Genomic DNA, 7,656 nt, shown 5'->3' with positions numbered 1-7,656 from the left:
TTGGAGTGTTGTACGGTGAGCGACAGGGCCGAATGAGTTCAGATTGAAGGAACCTTTTCAATACTGGCTCAATTCCCCTCAAGGCCTCCTCCCTTAAGGGGTATTGTTTCCTTCTTGGGGTTTTGCTCCCCTCTATCACTTCTATCCTTACAGGCTCCGCATTTTTCGCACGTCCTGGGGTTCCATCAGCCCATACCCACTTACTTACTCTTTCAACAATTTCTGGAGGTAAAATTTCACTTTTTGGTGGAGCATCTTGAGTAAGCAACATCTGGAACCGCAGAGCATGCTCTGGAGGAACCTGTAGGTGAAGCCTCTGATTTTTGGGTGAGAATATAATTCGTGCATTAAGCTTACTTAAAAGGTCACGACCAAGGAGAGGGATTGGACACTCTTCCATGTATAGGAAGCTGTGCTGGAGCTGTGTGGTGCCCAGCCGGCACTCCAAAGGTTGCAGGAAGGGTGTCTGTTGTGACCTCCCTGTAACCCCAATGATTGCTGCAGTCTTTTTGCTCATTTTAGTTAATTTCGAATTCAAAACTGAGTATGTTGCTCCAGTGTCCACCAAGAAATCAATCAGACGATCCCCCACAGCGAGGGTTACCCGGGGCTCCGAGGGGGTTATTTTGATGGGTTTAAGATCTAGTGGAACCCCTGGGCACCCCTATTCTTCATCTGAACCTTCTCCATGAACTTTCATTTGTCTCCTTTCCTCCACACTTGGCTCCCGATTCCTTCTACTCTGTCTATATTCCCTCCTATCTTCACCTGAGACCCTACTCTGTGCTATCACTGGTCTCCTGTCCTCTGTACTTGGCTCTCGATTCCTTCTCTGTCCGTATTCCCTATCATCATCTGAGCCTCTACTCTGTGCTAACATCTGTCTTCTTTCCTCTCTCCTTGGTTCCTGGTTCTGTGTGCTCCTCCTATATTCCCTCCTGTAACCCCTACATGAATCATCCTGTCGTGGTGTCCTCAGTCTTCTATCCTGCCTTCTGTAATTACTGCGTCTACCGCTTCCCTGTAACCTGGGACAACTGTACTTCCAATGTCCCTCTTCCCTACAGAAAGCACACTAATCTCTTCCTAGGGGTTCACGTCTCTGTCCATTACTGTTTTCCCGAAACCCTGGCCTGTGCTGTCTTTGTACAAAAACTGTCGCAGGTTTCGGTCTCCTGTCCTCTCTCCTGTTCTCTCTATTATTATAAACCTTAAATGCTAAGTCCACTACCTGGGACGGACTCATCTCTGTGATGCCGTCTACCTTTGCTAACTGTTTCCTTATGTCTGGAGCACAATATGTGATGAACACCATAGTGAACAAACGAGCATTTTCTGGGGCATCCGGATTTATATCCATGTGGTCTGTATACGTCTGAATAATCCTCTCAAGGAACTCTGATGGATCCTCATTAGCCCCTTGTGTAAGGTCCAATAATTTGTTAACATTTTTATGTTTGGGGATTCCCTGCTCCAGTCCTACCAATAAACATTTTTTATACAGATCCAACTTCGCCATTCCTCCATTGTTGGGGTCCCATTTAGGATCTACCTCTGGGACAGCAATCTGTGGCTCTGGGGATTGGCTATCCTGTTGGCAGAGACGTGCAGCCTCCTCCCTGGCTTTCCTCACTACTATCCTCTGCTCATCTAGACCTAGTAAAACTTGTAACATCAACTGTATATCTGCCCAGTTAGGGCAGTGGGAGAGAAAAACGGAGGCAAACAAGTCCGCCATCCTCTTAGGAGCCTGCCGGTACGGGGGAACAGAGTTCTTCCAAGTTTGGAGGTCCCAGGTGCAAAAAGGACGGTGCGACCAAAAGTACCCAGCAGGTCTCCCCTCTTCATTCACGCCACCTATCGGCAGCTGGCGAAGAGGAAACTGTCCTGCCACAGAGTGGTCCTTACTGCCAAAATGGGTGCCGCTCCTAGTGTGGGGAGGAGAAGCCATGATAACTACCTCCCTGGAGGGCAATGGAGGCTGTGAGGCTTCAGGAATCTGTGCAGGAGGGGCCTCAGGAGGGGCCTGGTCAAGTGGTGAAGGCCTTTGTCCTGAAGCCTCAGGAGTCTGTGCAGGAGGGGCCACTTCATGTGGAGAAAGCCTTTGTCCAGAGGAGTTTAAGGTATGTAGCATATGAATCTCTTCCTCCTCTTCTAACTCTGCCCTTCTGCAGTCCTCACGGGAAGGAGAACATTTATCTCTTCTCTGCACCATTACTCTAGCCTTCTTCTGCGTCATATCCCATTCATGGAGGGCGGCCTGTATCTGGTCCTGCACACTTTTAGAGGCGGACTCAAAAACGTTACGATTTTCGTCCCTCACACTGCCAATAGCTGAATCAAAAGCCTGATTTTGTCGTTGCACTTGATCCTGCATGCTTTGAAAAGCTGACTCAAAAGTCTGATTTTGTCGTTGCACTTGATGTTGCACGCTTTGAAAAGCTGACTCAAAAGCCTGATTTTGTTGTTTCATCGCTAAGTTAAGCGCTTGAATTTGTTGCAGCACATTCTCAGTATGTGAAATATATCCACTACTTCTCATAGAAACAAGAATGTAGCACATGGCGCCTATGCACATTACCAAAAAAACACCTAGAAGCACAGACTGCAAAGGGATGGCTTGTAAACCATTCACATATGTATACAGAATTAAAATCATGTGCCATAAGCTAGGTCTAATCCAATTATTTACACTTATCAAACTGGTGGTAATATTTAATGGAAAAAGGCTACTTAAATTCAAGGCCGGAAAAAAACTGAAAGAACTCAAGTTAGGGATTAAACTGCTGAAGTTCATGGTTGAGGCCACCTTTGGGTCAAAACCACACCCACAACAGCCGTATGCGCGGGAAAAAAAAAAAAAAAACTTTTCAAGACGTGAAACAAAGAGTTTCACTGCGAGTCCTGCAGACCTAATGCGCTTTTATGGTGACCAACGCAAGAAAAAATTACTTTGGGCTGGTCAAACACGGGTGAAACTTGCGAATCCCGTTGGGCGCCAAGCTGTTATAGAGCAACCCCGATATTAAACGGGTTCCTGGCTGTGGGTCCTCACCCGCGCGCTTTAAAGGGACTTACGAATACTCTACTACAGACACACACAAAAGGGTTAATAAAAGGTTTATTTACAAGAGAAAAAGAAATAAGGAAAATGTACAACTCAGGGAGAAAATAGGGAAATGAAGTCTTTAATGCGTCCTACCCGATCCGACGACCTGGAAACCCAAAGTCACTCTCTGAGCTGGCCGGACGCTGCGAGCTGGAGGAGAGCCAAAATGGAGAGCCCCCCAAAGCCCACGTGTCTGCCTTTTGTATCCACCTGGATGCTTAACCCCACCCTCAGGTCCCAGCCACCTTCCCTTTGGTGGTGATGGGATTTGGAGTTCCCAGTGTCTTTGGCTTTAACCTGGGGTGGGGGTGGAGTCCACAAAGCCTGTATGGAATTTGCTTTGGGACATCCTTTTCCCCCTAACAATAGAACCAAGAATGTAGCACATGGCGCCTATGCACATTACCAAAAAAACACCCAGAAGCACAGACTGCAAAGGGATGGCTTGTAAACCATTCACATATGTATACAGAATTAAAATCATGTGCCATACACTAGGTTTAATCCAATTATTTACACTTATCAAACTGGTGGTAATATTTAACGGAAAAAGGCTACTTAAATTCAAGGCCGGAAAAAAACTGAAAGAACTCAGGTTAGGGATTAAACTGCTGAAGTTCATGGTTGAGGTCAAAACCACACCCACAACAGCCATATGCGCGGAAAAAAAAAAACTTTTCAAGACGTGAAACAAAGAGTTTCACTGCGAGTCCTGCGAGTGCACCTAATGCACTTTTATGGTGACCAATGCAAGAAAAATTACTTTGGGCTGGTCAACCACGGGTGAAACTTGCAAAGCACGTTTGGCGCCAAGCTGTTATAGAGCAACCCTGATATTAAAAGGGTTCCTGGCTGTGGGTCCTCACCCGCGCGCTTTAAAGGGACTTATGAATACTCTACTACAGACACACACAAAAAGGTTAATAAAAAGTTTATTTACAAGAGGAAAGGAAATAAGGAAAATGTACAACTCAGGGAGAAAATAGGGAAATAAAGTCTTTAATGCGTCCTACCCAATCCGAAGACCTGGAAACCCAAAGTCACTCTCAGTGCTGGCCGGACGCTGCGAGCTGGTGGAGAGCCCAAAATGGGGTCCTCCAAAGCCCACGTGTCTGCCTTTTGTATCCACCTGGCTGCTTAACCCCACCCTCAGGTCCCAGCCACCTTCCCTTTGGTGGTGATGGGATTTGGAGTTCCCAGTGTCTTTGGCTTTGGCCTGGGGTAGGGGTGGAGTCCACAAAGCCTATATGGAATTTGCTTTGGGACATCCTTTTCCCCCTAACATTTCCACCTGGGCCCTCAATGCCCACAACTACTGTGGGCAAGAAAGCACATGGGAGCCCCATCCTGTGGTCTGATGTCACTTTTAAAGTTGTTGATTTGGAGAGTGGGGTCCTTGGGTTACCCTGGGAAAGGTTTACCAAAGCTCCCCTTTCAGCGGTACATGCAGAGTTTCCAGGCGAGTTTCTCTAGGACACAGAAACATTAGCTATACCCAAGGGGCAGGTTTGTCATAAAAGCAAGAGAAGAATACAGGACTTGTATCGACACAAGCAGGCAGAAAGGGCTGCCCCGAAAGGGACGGGTTTGCTAAGAGAGAGGCCTGCACGGTCACAAGCAGGTGGCCTTGAGGAGAACTGCCTCTGCTGAGGGAGGTCCTGAAGAGGAGCCCTGGCCTGTTACAGGTCACAGGCAGGCAGGAAGGCTGTTGCCCTGAGGAGGGAGAGAGCTGGCAGGAAGAAGCACAGGTGAGCAGAATGATGCTGCCCTGTGCCTGTGCAGAGACTGCACTGCTACAGTCTTCTCTTTGGGTGGGCTCACTCCTTCATGGAGTGGTTTGTTTGTTGTTGGTTTTGAATAACTACGTGGAATTTGAAAGGACCAGGAAATTCTACAATGACTTGAAACTCCTTATCTTCACCTTCAGGTTCTGAGGTCCTGACAACCCCTACAGCAGTCTGACACCTGCTTAGCGCTTGTGCTTGGTGATCTGGCACTGGTGCCTAAGGATCTTAGTTTAGTGCCTATAGCTGGGTTCATGGATATATTAACCCCTTCCACCCTACCTTCAGCTCTTGGCATTGTGAGAGCAGGTTTCTGATCTTGGGGTGCCCCCTTTCAGTTTTTCTATCCTTACCTTCCCAGTCTCACCCTCCTGACCTGCCTGGTGCTGATGCTGCCCGGAGGGGCAGGGACACAAGGGATCTCAGAATGGGACCCCGGTGTGAGCTACTCATGGCCGTGTCTCCATCCTCATGGGGCTAGAGGAGACTGTGAAGTAGACAGTTTGAGGTTTGTGTCTCACCTCCCCATGGCCCTGAGTCACTGTGGATGTTTACTGCTGCTGTCCCACACCTGACAGTAATAGTCAGCCTCGTCCTTGGCCTGGGCACCGCTGATGGTCAGGGTGGCCGTGTTCCCAGATTTGGAGCCAGAGAAATGGTCAAGGATCCCTGAGGGCCGCTTTTTATCGTCATAAATGACCAGCACTGGCTGGAATTCTGCTGGTACCATTGAACATATTTACCATCAATGTTGTCTCCCTGACACGTAATCCTGGCAGTCTCTCTCAGAGACACTGACACTGAGGAAGGCTGAGTCAGCTCATAGGAGACCACAGAGCCTGCAGGGAGAAAAGGAGAGGGGGGTTAACATGAGGACCCATTCCCAGAGCACCCCCCCTTGCCTGGCCTGGCAGAGAACACATGGCTGCTGTGACCCCGTGGATTCCCCTTCTATCGTTGTCATCTGTAGCTTCCCATAAGCCTGGCTGATATATGGCATTTTGGACAAATGAATGAACACCACACCCTCCTCTTCTCTTGGCAGGCACAGCCCTTCAGGCTGTGAGCACAATGAGGGTCTACCCAATCCAGTCCCCCATCCTGAGCAGATCATGAGCACCCTACCCCCACAGATAGCCCTGCTAGGGCTGCCTCATACTCAGAACCAGTCTTGTCCAAGAGCCCAGGGGTTGGGGTGCAGTGAGTCTGGCTCAGCACCTGTGCAGTGAGCCAGGAGGCCCAGGAGAATTGGGGTCCAGGCCATGGTGGTGTCCCTGATCATGTTCCCTGAGGCTGAGGCTGGGCAGGACACACTCCAAGCCTGTCTTATCCCCTTGCTGAGAGAGAGATGCTGGGTATGCAAATCAGCCAGGCCCAGGCTGCTGCTTGGGGAGCAGCAGGGAGGGGAGGGGTATTTTCTAGAGTCCTCACCTCACCTCAGGGATCCTCCTTCTCTGTAGGTCTCATGGTCTGCTTGAATCTCCTCCCCTAGACTCTATCCTGGCCTCTCTCTGGACAGGCCCTTCTACAGCAGATTCCATGGAAGCCTGTGTGTTCTGATCCTGTTCTACAGGTAACAAACCCAGCCTAGGTAGGTCCAGATCCTCCCCTGTCCTCACAGCTTCTGAGCAGCAGATTCTGCATAAAATCCCTCACTTGCCCACCCAGGAGTTTTGAGGCCTGTCATTTCTTCGACTTTGAGCTACTGGGACAGTCCCAGGGGCTGTGCCTCAGTACCCTCCGTGTGCACTCAGGTCACATAGACTTCACAGGATCCAGTAATGCTGCATGAGAGTGAGGACTGGGAAGGACTCTAAGAGCAGTGCCTCTGTGAGTTCACTCTAATTGTGTTCTGTTGATGAGGTGAGGTATTTAGTAACAAGCTGTCTTCTTTTGTATGCAAGTCAACATAGGTTTATCAGACACCTGCTGTGTCCAGGCACTCATCCAGGGCCTGGACAGTGAGGCCACTTTAGCCGGACTGGGCTGTGTGTGAAGGTATGGAAATGTTGGAAAAAGAGCCAGAGAAACAAGCCAATTTCTACGAGCCTCAGGTCGGGGGCTGTGGAGTCTGAAATTTGGACATCATTGTCAAGAGAAACATTGCAGACAAATGACCCTGTTCACTCAGTTGTTAGCTCCTGGTGACTGACTCTCCCCAGGCACAAGCTGCAGGGAGGCTTTAACCTGCTGTGGGTGGCTCTCTGCTGCCCCCTGGTGGCTCTGTGCACTGGGTGCAGCAGGCACAGAGGTTTCCTTTGTTCAGATTTGGATTCAGAAGCTTCAATTCAGGAGGAGATTCCCTGATCTATGAAGTGCTGTCCCACAGGTGAATATTATTACCCTCTCTATCTGGCCCCTGTCTTCCTAAGACTAGGCATTAGGTCTTTAGAGGATCACAGCTGAAAACAGACTTAGAACAGAACCATTTGGTAGAGGAAGGGGCTGTGCCCACATGAGACACCCAGCGCATAACAACCAGGTAGTGGAAAGTCATAAGATGACAAAGAAGTTTAGGTGTGGGGAGACTCAGGGGATGGCACCTGCAGTGCTTTCATGGGGCCATGGTGATGATGCCCCCAAGAAAGAGACAGAAGAACATCCCTCAGTAATGCCCACGGCACCCACTTTGCTCTTGCATATCTCCTGTCCTTGGCATAGGGCATAAGCGCCCACCATCTCTGTTCCTAGGGTTTTCTGTACTGTGGGTGGGGCCCACTTCAACTGAGTTCCTGTGGCATGGCCTGCCAGAGAGAGATCAGT

General features: G+C 49.3%; 1 pseudogene; it reads right to left on the bottom strand.

Moving 5' to 3' along the window:
* Nucleotides 1–5,431: 5,431 nt before the first annotated feature.
* LOC119244062 (immunoglobulin lambda variable 3-21-like) lies at nucleotides 5,432–6,157 on the bottom strand (annotated as a pseudogene).
* Nucleotides 6,158–7,656: the final 1,499 nt, after the last annotated feature.

The sequence above is a fragment of the Talpa occidentalis genome, unplaced genomic scaffold (genome assembly GCF_014898055.3).
Source record: "Talpa occidentalis isolate TD23 unplaced genomic scaffold, MPIMG_talOcc4v2.1 talOcc4.14, whole genome shotgun sequence".
NCBI lineage: Eukaryota > Metazoa > Chordata > Mammalia > Eulipotyphla > Talpidae > Talpa > Talpa occidentalis.
Note: the sequence above shows the minus strand (reverse complement) of the source record. Positions and strands in the feature narration are given on the sequence as shown.